The 14,392-nt window shown below is 33.2% G+C and overlaps 1 long non-coding RNA gene across 13 annotated transcripts; it reads left to right on the forward strand.

Moving 5' to 3' along the window:
- Positions 1 to 3,135: 3,135 nt before the first annotated feature.
- On the forward strand, positions 3,136 to 8,931 carry LOC112697778 (uncharacterized). 13 transcript variants are annotated; one of them, XR_011873548.1, is made up of 8 exons: positions 3,138 to 4,035; positions 4,283 to 4,494; positions 4,612 to 4,771; positions 4,893 to 4,938; positions 5,540 to 5,619; positions 5,832 to 5,903; positions 7,453 to 7,532; positions 8,735 to 8,931. It is a non-coding gene; the product is annotated as an uncharacterized lncRNA (long non-coding RNA). The 13 variants fall into 13 exon arrangements; XR_011873546.1 differs by having other exon boundaries at positions 7,458 to 7,532; XR_011873554.1 differs by having other exon boundaries at positions 4,893 to 4,922; positions 7,458 to 7,532.
- The last annotated feature ends 5,461 nt before the right edge of the window (positions 8,932 to 14,392 follow it).

Genomic DNA, 14,392 nt, shown 5'->3' on the forward strand with positions numbered 1-14,392 from the left:
TTTCAACAGGAATATTTACCTCTTTTCTCTTTCGAGGATTTTTATCTTTGGAACCGACATGTCTGCCACGCTTCTGGCGTGTATTTGCTTTAGTGGCTATTTGTCCTACTGGGACATCAATTCGAATTGGGGCATTTTCCGCCCTGCCACGCTTCTGGCGTAAATTTGCTTCAGTGGCTACTTGTCCTACTAGGACATCAATTCGAATTGGGGCATTTTCCGCTGGTATATAGGATTTGGTTATCCTCTTTGTATCGGAAAATGCATCAGGCAATTCATTTGCTATTCTTTGCAAATGTATAATCTTTTGAACTTCTAGTTCACATTGCCTTGATCGAGGATCTAAATGCATCAACGATGATGCATTCCAATTAAGTTCCTTTTCAGGAAGCTTATTCTCTCCCCCTAATGTTGGAAATTTCGATTCATCAAAATGACAATCCGCAAATCGGGCTTTAAATACATCTCCCGTTTGTATCTCAAGATACCTCACTATAGAGGGAGAATCATATCCAACATATATCCCCAATTTTCTTTGGGGTCCCATTTTGGTACGATTAGGTGGTGCAATGGGAACATATACCACACACCCAAATATTCTTAAATGGGAGACATTTGGCTGCTGGCCAAAAGCTAATTGCATAGGAGAGAACCGATGGTAACTCGTTGGCCTCAAACGAATAAGTGCTGCGGCATGTAAAATAGCATGCCCCCAAACCGAAGTTGGGAGATTTGTTCTCATAAGTAAGGGTCTAGCAATCAATTGGAGGCATTTAATAAGTGATTCTGCTAACCCATTTTGTGTGTGAACATAAGCTACTGGATGTTCAACACTTATTCCATTAGCCATACAATAAGCATCAAATGCTTGGGAAGTAAATTCACCAGCATTATCAAGACGAATTGTTTTGATTGGATTTTTTGAAAATTGTGCTTTTAATCGAATAATTTGAGCCAGTAATCTCGCAAACGCCAGGTTGCGAGAAGATAATAAGCACACATGTGACCATCTCGAAGATGCATCTATTATGACCATAAAATATCTAAAAGATTCACATGGTGGATGAATAGGTCCACATATATCACCTTGAATCCTTTCTAGGAATTCAGGGGACTCAAATCCAATCTTTATTGGTGATGGCCTTAAAATTAACTTTCCCTGAGAACATGCAGCACAACAAAATTCACTAGATTTAAGAATCTTCTGGTTCTTTAGTGAATGTCCATGAGAGTTTTCAATAATTCTCCTCATCATAGTTGTTCCCGGATGACCCAATCTATTATGCCAAGTTATAAATTCATTTGGGCTAGTAAACTTCTGGTTTACAATGGCATGTGATTCAATTGCACTAATCTTAGTATAATACAATCTAGATGAAAGTGAGGGTAACTTTTCTAATATAACTTTCTTATTTGAATCATGAGTTGTGATACATAAATACTCATGATTTCCCTCATTCATTGTCTCAACATAATATCCATTTCGGCGAATATCTTTGAAACTCAACAAGTTCCTCAGAGACTTGGTAGATAATAGTGCATTATTTATTATAAATTTTGTTCCTCCAGGAAACAAAATTATAGCTCTTCCGGAGCCTTCTATCACATTGCCTGAGCCAATAATAGCATTAACATATTCCTCTTTTGGCACAAGATGGGTAAAATATATAGTACTTTTAAGAATAGTGTGCGAACTTGCACTATCCGCAAGGCAAATATCTTCAGGATATGTCCTTGCCATTTTTCTTCAAAGACAAATGATAATAATAATAAAATGAGTAGAAGTACATGCACAGTAAAATTATTCACATGAATACTTAACAAACACATACATATATCAAATTATTCCATCATTAATCAAATAGCCAATATCTCCTTCAGAAAAAAAATTAGATACATCATAATGATTGGTGGAATTTTCATCATTTGAAACAAAATTTGTTTCCTTTTCTTTGTCATCCCTTTTCAAAGATGCTTGATAAAGATCAACTAGGTGCCTTGGGGTACGACAGGTACGTGACCAATGGCCCTTTCCACCACAACGGAAGCATTAATCCTCAATTGATATACTTTGCCCATTATTTCTTTCTTTATCCCACTTCTGGTGAGATCCTTTCTTGTGAACATAATTCATTTTCCTTCCATAATTTTTCTTGTCATCAAAATCTTGCCATTTACCTCTTCTGGGGTTATAATTTGCCGTATTTGCTTCAGGAAATGGGGCGGCGCCAGCTAGGCGCGCTTCATGATTCTTTAAAAGTAATTCATTGTTGCGTTCAGCAACAAGAAGGCAAGAAATTAACTCAGAATATTTTTAAATTCTTTTTCTCGATACTACTACTGCAGGAGCACATTCGAGAGGCATGGAAGGTCGAAAAAATTTTCTCTAACATATCGGGCTTGAGGAAGTATCACTGTTTTTTCATGATTATATATTTTTCAAGGTCTTTCCACAGATCTGCAGGATCTTTTAATGTGGGGTATTCATTTTTCAATCATACTTCAAGATGATGACGAAGGAAAAATATGGCTTTATCTTTATCCTTCTAGGATGTATTATTTTCAGCCTCAATGGTATCTTCAAGATCCATTGAATCAAGATGGATTTCAACATCTAATATCCATGGTAAATAATTATTCCCAGATATATCAAAAGCATTATATTCAAGATGAAAGAGATTCAACATAATAAAAATTTGTTACCTGAAGTCTTCTAATAATTTTGTTAGAGCTTCGTGCTGATAACGTGTTGTAAAATAAATAAATAAGTAAATAAATAAATAAGGAAGATATAATATAAAATAAAGAAGTATTGATAGAAGACTCTAATATTAATATAATTAGTTCAATAGAAATTATTCATATATTATAAATAGTAACAAAAGAAAGAGAGAGAGAAACTATTCATAAAGAATAAAGAGAGAGAAATATATTTTAGTGATATAAAGGAAGAGAGAGGATTTTATTATTGCTTGTTGTGTGTGTATTGCATGAGGATTAGCCTCTTATTTATAAGCATACAGAAGGTAATATTTTCAACCTTCATTAAATTCAATCTCTCTTGAGAATGGACATCCACCTATTCAATCTTATCACAACAGTATTATATATATAGGTGTCAATATATGTTCAAATCTACTACTTGTATAATTGGCGTGGCTCATTAAGTCACGCGTCACTCTCACATCAATATATGAGTAACCTAAGCATGTTTTATTCTCGCCTTCATCTTCTTTCTCCATTCTCTATCTTTCATTTGACGTTGTCTCTCTTCTCTCTATCTCTCTCAAAAACCCTAATCCCCTCATTCCCTTCGTTCTCTCCTCGATTGGCTATTATCTCCTTCTGGCCTGGATCATTTTTGTCGGTGTTGTGACCTCAATCCTTCCCTTTCCTCTGTGTGACACTCTCTTTCACTCTCATTTTCTCACTTTCTCTCTCATGGTGTTGCTCTCACTCTCAAACCCAGTTCTCTGCTTCTCTATTCTTTTTTGCATTCTACCATCCCTTGCTTTTGCTTGAGATACACACTCTCTCTTTCTCTCTCGATGTTTTTCTCACTCTGAAACCCTAGCCCTTCAACCCCATTTTCCTCCCTTCAGTTCGGGTTTCTCTTCAAATCTGGCTATTCTCTCAATGCTGCTCTGCGATATCTCTCTCTAGGAACATTATTGATCTCAATGGACGGATGCTGTAAACGGTTGCATTGACACCGAAGTATTTATAAAGAGGAAGAAACGATTTCTTTAATTGCTCAAAATGCCGGTATATGCCCAGCGAAATCAGGATCTGGTCCAATCAAAGGGGGGGAGGGACTGGCGACGGAAGCCCTAAAGGCAAACGTTACCGAGTTTCATCGCTGTTTTCTGCCGCCAATGACCCCTCAGAACAGTGTCCGGAGGCATTGCGGAGGCCACGGCGGGAACCATTATGGTGAGTTCGCGACTAAAATGGTAGACCTCGGATGAGGGGCTGAAAAAGTGGGCCGAACACAACAGAAGTCCTTTAATTCCAAATGTTCGCTCACCAGAACAGGTTAGATATCGGATGCTTCGTCATCGTATTTTTTAGGATTTCTTTGGTTTTGTTTCAAATAAATGTTAATTACTATTATGTATACTGTGATCTGTTGGTATATAAAAACATATAAGAGATTAATTGAGTTTTTTGGAATAAAAAATAAAGAATAAGGCTTGGTTTCCTTGATCTTCCGTATAATCACATTCTCTCTCTCTTCGAAACCCTAATGTCTCAAAGTTCTCTTTATTCATCCCAAATGCAGCAGTGGCAGAATGAGCAGAGGAAGAGGGCGATGAAGACTCACAGCCGAGATGGGCTATAATGGGGCGGAGGACAGGTCGAGACTTCTCATCCAGAGCAAGATCTGAGAGAAGAGGAGGCAGACAACGAGAAGCGAGCTTCAGGAGCAGAGGCGAACAGGGCTTTCACAATGGAGAAGAAGCTCTCATGCCAATGTCAAACATGGTTACTACGGTATGTGTGCTGCTCGGTCATCGTTCTCTTTTCACTATATTCTTCTTATTTAGAAGGCTCAACTAATTTGAATATAACTATTTAGCTTTCCTTTTTACTGACCATTGTCGGTTTTAGATGCACTAAATCATGCTGCTGTAATCGAAGAGGAAGCATCTTGGTAGCAAGGTTGTGACGCCGGAAAGCTAATCGGTGGAGAGATTCACCGTTGGAGCTGGAAGAGAAGAATGGTGGTAGATATCTTGCCATTGAAGATGTTATCGACTGTGAGGCAAAGGTAAATTTTTTAATTTCAAAATTAAAAAATATTAATTTTTTCCCTAATCTTCTGTTTTTCATTCAAAACATTTGTTTCCCTTCTTTTAGTTTGTTTCATGTGTGTGCGTGTTTGGATTTAGGTCAGATCAAAGCAGGAGCTCCTTGCAGAGGCAAGCCACTAGAAAAGTACATCTAGAATATTTTCTTACTTTTTATGCTGATGGAATATAGTGCATTGTTATTTATTCACCTAAAATCTTATTTTGATTTGTTTAAGATAATTTGCTTCATTTTATATTTTTATTTTAATTTAATTATTTTTTTGTTGCTGAGAACATTACATATGGTTATGTTGTTTGCTTGCTTTATTGGTTTGTTGAACTATAGACTGCAGATTTAGCATCATATAATTATGTTACCTTAGCTTCCTTATAATTGTGGTTAATGGGTTATAGTTGTGCCCTACTTATTGATGGAGGGAAAGAACTTTTAAGATTTTCAATTAAAAGATAAAATAACTTCTCAATTTATGGGAAAAATATGCTCTTTTTATTCTTTGTTCTGCGTTTTCTGTCTGCATGGTCGTTTTCTTTGTTGAAGAGATTGCTTTTGTGTCAAGTTCATTACTTTTATTGATCCAACAATGTGTGAGCTGCTTTTTCAATTCTTTGAACATTAATACATGAAAATTTCATATTTATCATTCTACAATTTCTATAGATTGCAAATACTCAGATATGACATATTCAAGGTCTTACACTATGTGAACAACATCTAATTTCAACAGATATGATGAGTAAGCAATACTCTTTGATGAATCTGCGAGAACATGCAAATAAAAAACAATTTGAGTCCAAGGCATTTGATGTAAGTATTTCTGCTATCTTTTAATTGCTTTATTGATTTATTTTTACTATTCGAAAATCTTAAACTAAGCAAATGAATTCAATCATATAAAAGAAACAATGCAGCAACATTTTTTAATATAAAAAAGTGTTATTATTCTTACTCTTTTGTTACTACTTTCTATAAATTAGCATTCAATCTAAACACATGGTTATTACTTGATTATATTTCAGTTATATAAATAATACTCACCAAATAAAGGAATGCTGAAAAATTTTATGAATGAAGCTCATGAGAAATTGAAGGTTTGTTCATTTGCTTTTGTTTTGATTTCGTCATTCATAAGTATCTTTGTAAGGGGATAAGTTATATTGATTAGTGTAATTTGAACTTACTATTATTAATTCATATGTTTCTTTGCTAATCTTTTTTTATTTAATTTTTTCATTCTGTTTGAATTTAATTTTTGATTCTTTTTTTTTATTTTTCTCAGGTGTTTAAAGTATTTTTTGATATAAAATTTATTTGATTTCTTTGCTTAGAAGATTCTCCAGGCTATTTCTTGCATGTATGTTAGTAGTAATTATTTAATAACCCTTCTTGATGTCCAAAATCAAAGAATTTAGGTAATTTATACATTATCTTCTATAAATTTTGATTCTAACTGGTTTAATGTTCTTTGGCCATTAAATTTACAGTCTCTTACTTTTTTTAATCTGAGATGAAATTTATTTTATTACTTTGCTTTTTGGTCTCTCTAGCCAAAAGGAACAATAGGGGGAGTTGGATGAATTTTTGTAGTTTCAAAGCCCGAGATCAGAATTTTTCTTATTTGCCTCAGAATTTTTTTTATTGTCTCTAATTTGGTTCAATAGTTAGTCTTATGCAATGTGGTCTTTGTTTCTTTTTTCTTGAATGAAAATGGAAAATTGGTTGGTGATTGAATATTATGAAACTTCCATTTGTATTGGTGCAAAAATGTTCATGATTTGTTCAATTAAATTTGACAATCAGTTACTATCTGATTGGAATTCGGCTAAATATTTGTGCAAGTGATATATATTAGATATACACGTGGAAAAAAAGAACAAAAAACAAAATTGATACTGATATTATTGGATATCTGCGATGGGTCTTTTGTATTAGAATAATTTAGAAATGACATTATTTCCTCTTGAAAACATGGAATATTACTGAAGAAATTATTTATTTTGTATTTTAATGCATATTTTCTTTACAAATAGATGTCTTATCTATTTTTATTGAAACAATTATGCAGGAGAAGTTGGAAAGAAAATTTGTTTTTTATGCCTTTGTTATCCAAATGCTTTTGCAGAATTTAATGAAAAAGAAATGCTTGATAGAGGACAAACATGGTTCCTGAGATTGCATAAGGATATTCCTTACTTGCACCTTATAATTAACAAAAAAGTTATCTCGCATAATTTATGATTTGAAATTATGTACTCATTTTATTACATGTAACTTTTGTAAATTAAATTACTACTAAAACTTGAAAGGTAGATGCAATGATGAAAGTTATCCTTTTATGTCATTTTAAGAAATGATCTAAACATATGGTGCTAACTTTTGCTCTTTTATATATATATATATTTTTTTACAACGATGAAACAGTTGTTTTCAGTAGCTGAAGAATTTGGTTAATCTAAATGGATTCAATTTGATACTCCAGTTATTCAAATAAAAGTAACAAAGAACATCCTGTATTTTGGCTTTTTTTATTTTAATGCATTCTCTTTTATTAAAATGCCTTTTGCTACTCAAGAAAATGAGAATTTATGTTGAAAAATTTTTCAATCACCGGACAAGTATACATGTTTTAAAATTATGAAGTGTAGAGTATAAAGGAGGACAGCAACTTGAGGGTCATTTGTTTTACGGCGAAGGATTTTAGTGTGGATCACTTTCTGTAGGTAAGTTTAAGTTTCGTCCGTTCTGTTTATTTTTTAAAGTTTAGCTTTTAGGATTTGCTTTCTGGCTTCGCTCATTTTGATTTTTTCTGGCTTTATTTTGTTCCAATATTAAAGGGTTAGTTTGTGTGTATTGAATGTTCACTGTTTTTTATTCAATTTCCTAAAAGAATTTAGTATGTTATTTTTCACAATTTAGGAATTAGGTTGAATAAGTTCTGTAGGTCTGGGATTTAGAGTTATGCATGTGTCGGATGTAGATTAGATGAAATGTTGGTGTTTCTTTTTTATTGCACTTTTTGTTTATGTATTTTTTCCATCTGAAATATGTATTGTGGAAGTATTTTTATGAGGTGACACTTTGCATGATATCGATTTTTATTGGTTTAAAGTTGATTGAGCTAAGTTATTGTGGCGTATTAAGCATTGATCTATAAATTTATTAATATTTGATGTCTATGACCAATTTGAGTTTAAGAAAATAATCTCACTTCATATTATAAGCATTAGAACTAATAAAAATGAGATAGATAATTGGGTATTAGGTAAGAGAGATGTTATATTTTTGCTCCATTTACGTTTAATTTTGGGATTGGGTTACTATCTTTCATTGGTTGATTTAGAATTTTTTTACTTTTATCTGGCCCATTGTATTTTCTAATAGAGTTTGTTTTATTAATTGTAGTCTGGTTTTTCTTCATCTTTTTCATCCTATTTCAAAATGAGAACTCCCATGGATATGATAAATAAGATTAATCTGGAGAAGGAAACATTGAGTCTTAAGGTTAGGGTGATTAGGCTTTGGACTATTTCCAATTTCAGTGGTCAGCTCTTCCTAAATTCTACGATGTTGATTTTAATTGATGAATCTGTGAGTTCTTGTGTTCCAAGCATGCCTCAATTAATATATATGGTCTAATATTTTGTTTTAAATGCATTGTTCTTGGGTTGATTCGAGGTGTTTTCTTTGTTGTGTTTGTAACTCTTAAACATGTGAAATTTAGCATGTTGTGCCCTTATCTCATTCTCACTTTAATCTACTCCTGGATTTTTTTGTATTTAATGTTTGGCTCTTTGTAGTTTGTCTTATATTTTGTCCTTTTTATTTTTCGAACTGTTATTTTATTTAATATGTGCCAATTATACATTTTCTTTTCTTGGTCAGTGATGCCAAATTTGATACAAATTATCTTGTGTATTGACAGAGGTGCAAAATACAAGTTATTGTTCGGAGGCCTGTAATTTTGTCGGAGGGTCAAGTATATGTGATGAAGCACTTTTCTTATATTTTGATTTTGTGATTCTGAATAATTATTCGTACAATTGTTAAGTCACCTACATAATTATATTACTGATATCACCTTTTTTTTAAACTATTAAAGTTATTACTTTACCTGTGTCATTTTTGAAAATGATTCATTATGCCATAAGCTTATCCATTGGGATTCATGATTTAATTATGGTTGGAAATTAAGAGAGAAAAAAAGAGGAAGAGAATATCTGTCGACTGTAAACATCCTTTGAGAATTCATATTTTTTAAAATTTTAATATAGAGCTAGACTAGAGTGGTATGAGGCTATTAGAAATTTGCATTTCCTACACACATGCATTTTTGATTTTTTGCAATTGTTGTTTGAGTTGACCTCTTTTTTTTATTGTTATTTTACAACTCTATACTTCTTCAACTTTATGTCTTTGTTGGGTGGATAGATATTTTTAGTAGTAGTAGAAGTCACATGATTTGTTGAATTTGATAGGTTGAAAAAAATTTAGAGGCACCTTGGGAAGTATTTTTGGAATACTACTCTTTATTTTTCAAATGGTATATTAAAAGTAGATTATATTTTGGCTTTACCTTAAGTAAAGCAAAAAGCAACGTCCGAAAACAAAAAGTAACATCTTTTACAGGGCTTTCTTTAAACTAAGTTAGGATTCAAATTAAAAGGAAGTGGTTAAGAGATTTGAAGGATAGTTCAAGTTGGAAAAAAGCTTTATTTTTTTTCTGTATTTCTTTTTTTTTATCTTGAAAAATAAGTTTGATGAGAGATTTCACATTTATTCTTTCTCTCTTTTTTTTTTCAATCAACAAATAAATAAAATAATTTTATTTTATGCACCCCTCTTTTAAATTTTATAGACTTTCATTAGTATTGAAAAATGATAACTTTTATTTTTGTAAAATAAATTTTTTATCTAAGAAATAAATTATTTTAACACAATAAATCAAAGAATTTTTACATAAATGATATTGGTTGTGGTTCTTATTTATGTTTTATCTTTTAAAATGTGTTGTTTATATGTTTAGATTGTATCTGTTGTCGCATAATTTATGAAGTTGAATATGATACAATATATTGTGAAGTAGGATTTCTTTAGCCCATTCTAAGTGCTTATCAAATAGTATGTTGATATTCAAATGAATATTTTGAAAAATAAGAATAGAAAGAATGAGTATAAATTTGGTCTTAATTAAAAATAAATTTACAAATTATGATGGATTAAGAAATGATATTTATGTATTTTGAGTAGTGATAAAATAAATAAAATTTTTATTTTTAAATAAAAAATTTGAGTAACAAAAATACCTTTATTAATGCAAAAAATGACAATCTAAAAAGATTGAAAAAAAAAAACTAGAAATCTTCATATGCACGGGGCTTCTACTAATATATTATAAATATTGAAATGAGATTATAGAGAATAATTGAACCCTTTTGTTATTGATTATTAATCACTTGCTCTACCTCTATTCTTCTCGGAAACCTTCACCACATATGTAGTACTATGTGCTTTCACAATAGTATTTGTTTCCATTTGGGCAGCAATTTTGTATTATTATTATCTATGGAAAGTGACAGTTAATACTCATTAGTTTAATTCATTTTTCTGTATTTTGATTTCAATGAAAAATGGTAGCCAAATTAGTATTGTGCATGAATTACAAATAGTTTCACGGGATCTTAAGTTTAAACCTCATTGTAACTTATGCAATAAAATAAAATAAAACAAATAAATTTATATATTATTTTAACACCAACATTTTTTTAATAATTAATGTGTTTTTTTAATAAAAAAATGTCAAAAGTATTTAGTGTATAAATATTGTTATTGAAAAATTTAAATAAATAAATTAAATAATGATCAAACAATATTATTTTATTATTTATTATTAGAAGTCAAACTAGTTGATTTTGGGTAGACCCTAATCTAATTAGATATTCAAGAATCAATATACATAAAATCAGACCAAAATTTAAGTCCTTTTAAGTGTTGTTTTTTAATGCAGTTATGATTCAAATAAAATATTAAAAAGATAGGACAAAGTTCTCTAAAGATCATTACCAACACATGAATGTAAAACTAAACATAATATATACTTTTATGTTGATAACGCATTGAAATTATGCAAAATGTAGAATTTTTTTTAAGTATTAAGACGGGACATAAGTCCGAAAAAGAGATGTAATTACAAATTAAGCAGGGTAAACGTAGCGTGGTACATGGTCTTACGATAGAAACGTAGCATGATACATCCGTACATGTCTTACCTCATATCGGACGTCCAATTCATTATTTCGCAGTTACGCAGCATCTCAGAAAACCGTATATTAAACCATTCTTCTATCTTTAAGTCCATGACAATAATAAAAAAGTTTCATAACCCACAAATTCAGCCCAACAAAATTGATAAATTCAATTTTAATTTTAGTCTTTATCATCTTATCTTATCTTTATTTTACCATCTTATCTTATCTTTACTTTTCTCTTTCGTAGACAATACTCCATATATATTTAATTTTACTCTTATAATTCAATCAAATCAAGAAATACATACCAAAGTATTCTTTATCTTTGAGTACTCTTTGGGTAATCTTTCAATTTTGGTATCCGTATATTGCCCGTGATTCGTGATGCACTTGAGGATTTTATTTTCATTGCATGTTCTGTTGAAGCCTTGAACTTATGATTATTTGATTGAATCATTGAATAACTGTTGCAAGTCTCTGTCTCCTGATGAGTTTGATTGAGTAGCTCTTTGATTTTGTGACATGATGAATTCTGAAACTGTGAACTCTGAACTGATCCTGCTAAACTGAATTGGATTCAGAATTGTGAACTTTGTATTGTTATTGGATTGGATTGTATTGTTATTGGAATGGATTGTTATTGCCTATTTCAATTGAATAATTAGATTGGATTGTATTGTTATTTGATTGCTGGTAATGTTTAGATATGTATTGTTATTGTATTGTCACTGGATTGCTGGTAATGTTTAGGTATAGATGAATAATTATTGTTAGTTAAGTTGTGAACTTTGTTGTTGTTACTTCACTTGTTACCATTGCCGGCGCCAGCTCTATTTCACCGGTCAGCGCTATTCCCCCTCTTCCTCAGAAATAGCTAGAATTTTTAAGATTTGCACAAGTTATCCAAGATTGAAGGAAATTTTTTTTATCAAGAGTAGATGTAGGCTTATTTGTTATAATTTTTTTTGTAGCGAGAGTACATAAGGAGTACATAGTATATTTCTTTTCATTGCACCAAACGACCATCCTTGTGGAACGAGGTTGCAGAAGGGAACACATTATACTTCTGTCATCCCCGATGCTGAGCCTCTGCCTCCCAACCCATGGGATGACCACGATGATGAGCATGCGGATGATGCTAATACTGATGATGCGGATGCGGGTTCGGATGCTTAGTCCGAAGTGATAGATTCAGGCCTCTGTTCTAGCCTTCAGGTAAATTTGGAAAATTTTTTGAATGTAAGAGAACAAAAATATTTATGCATTGAAAATAATGGCGTATTCTGTATTTTAATGTCACGTAGTATTTTTATTCCATTGGTCCGTGAATTTAATTCTGTATTCTAATGTCACTTAGTATTCTTGTTATATCTATTCCTGTTACTGTTAATAATGCGTTCCTCTGCAACCTCCTCCCACAAGGATGTTCGTCTGATGCAATGAAAAGAAAATCCTCAAGCGCGTCATGGATCACGGGCAATATACGGATACCAAAATTGAAAGAGTACCCAAAGAGTACGCAATGATAAAGAATACTTTGGTATGTATTTCTTGATTTGATTGAATTATAAGAGTAAAACTAAATATATATAGAGTATTGTCTACGAAAGAGAAAAAAGTAAAGATAAGATAAGATGGTAAAATAAAGATAAGATAATATAATAAAGGCTAAAATTAAAACTAAATTTATGAATTTTGTTGGGCTGAATTTGTGGATTGTGAGACTTTTTTATTGTTGTCATGGGTTAAGATAGAAGAATGGTTTAATATACGGTTTTTTGGGATGTCGCGTAACTGCGAAATGACGAATTGTACGTAATATATGAGGTAAGACCATGTACCACGCTACGTTTCTGTCCATACCCTGGCCCAATGCAAAGGCCCAGGTCCAACTAAAAGGCCTAACCTGAAGGATTAGAGCCTAGGTAAATACTGACCTTCACATAAGAAGTCGGTATCAACCACGACTTGGTCTGAAGAAGTCGGATGTGAGATTAGTTGGCAGATGAGCACTCATTCAAATGAGTAACCGCCCCTAAAATCTCTCTAACCGCTTCATAAAGCCATATCTTAACCTCCCCAAGATAATAGGGACGGTTAGCACCCTAAAGATACGGCACTACTCCAACGGTGGTTATTGGCTCACCACTATAAATACACTGACACCCCTCAGGTATCTCTAAGCCCAATACTCTCTAGACCTGCCCACACTCTTGCTAACTTAGGCATCGGAGTGTCTTTGCAGGTACCACCCCCCATTCACTCGCGAGTACAAGTCGGACGGAGCCTCCCGAGTTGCAGATCACCCGGAGTCCTCCTCCTTCACGCACTTGGGCCGCCAAACGCCATCTACCTATTTAATCTCCGGTTACTTACCGTAACATTGGCGCCGTTGCCGGGGACCCGAGAGATCATCCATCAATGGCGGATAGATCCCACGAAGAAGGCCATGTGGAAACAGATTCTGAACAAGAGAATCTAGACATAGGTAATGACAACGAAGACATGGCCCAACACCAAGATAACGACCAACACAGAGAGGGTACCTCCGGAGTGAAGAATCCGAAGGTAAATTCCTCAAACGGTCGAGAATCAGAAAAGGGCGGACCGTCCCACGTAGCTGAATTAATGGATTTAGTCCATAGCCGCTTGGAACAATTGGAGAAAGAGCGGGAAAAACAGAAGGAAACTGAGAGATACCTCAAAGAGGAGATGGAACGGGAAAAGAGTTAGAAAGAAAACTCTTACAGCTAGAATCCTCCCTCAAGAATTCTCGCGACGAACAAGAAGACCAACTCCCGGGCGGAGAAGATCCTTTCAGCGAAGGACATAATGAGGGCAAAAGTTCCAAGGAACTTCAAAAGCCCTGATATGGACCTCTATGATGGAACCACGGATCCAAAGCATCATCTGAGCAACTTTAAAAGTCAGATGTATCTAGCTGATGCCTCCGACGCTACAAGATGCAAGGCTTTCCCGACCACTTTATCAAAAGCAGCAATGAAGTGGTTCGATAGCCTCCCCCCGAGATCCATCACCAGCTTTGAAGACCTCTCGAGGAAATTCTTGATGAGGTTCTCAATCCAAAAGGATAAGGTAAAACATGCACCGAGCCTCCTGGGAATAAAACAGGAGGTCGGAGAGTCTTTACGAGCCTATATGGAAAGGTTCAATAAAGCATGTTTGGAGATCCAAGACCTGCCCACAGAGGCAGTCATAATGGGGTTAGTCAATGGGCTTAGAAAAGGTCCCTTCTCCCAGTCCATATCTAAAAGACACCCCGTTTCTCTAAGTGATGTACAGGAAAGGGCCAAAAAGTACATCAACATGGAAGA

Source organism: Arachis hypogaea, chromosome 16 (genome assembly GCF_003086295.3).
Source record: "Arachis hypogaea cultivar Tifrunner chromosome 16, arahy.Tifrunner.gnm2.J5K5, whole genome shotgun sequence".
In the NCBI taxonomy this organism is placed as follows: Eukaryota; Viridiplantae; Streptophyta; class Magnoliopsida; order Fabales; family Fabaceae; genus Arachis; species Arachis hypogaea.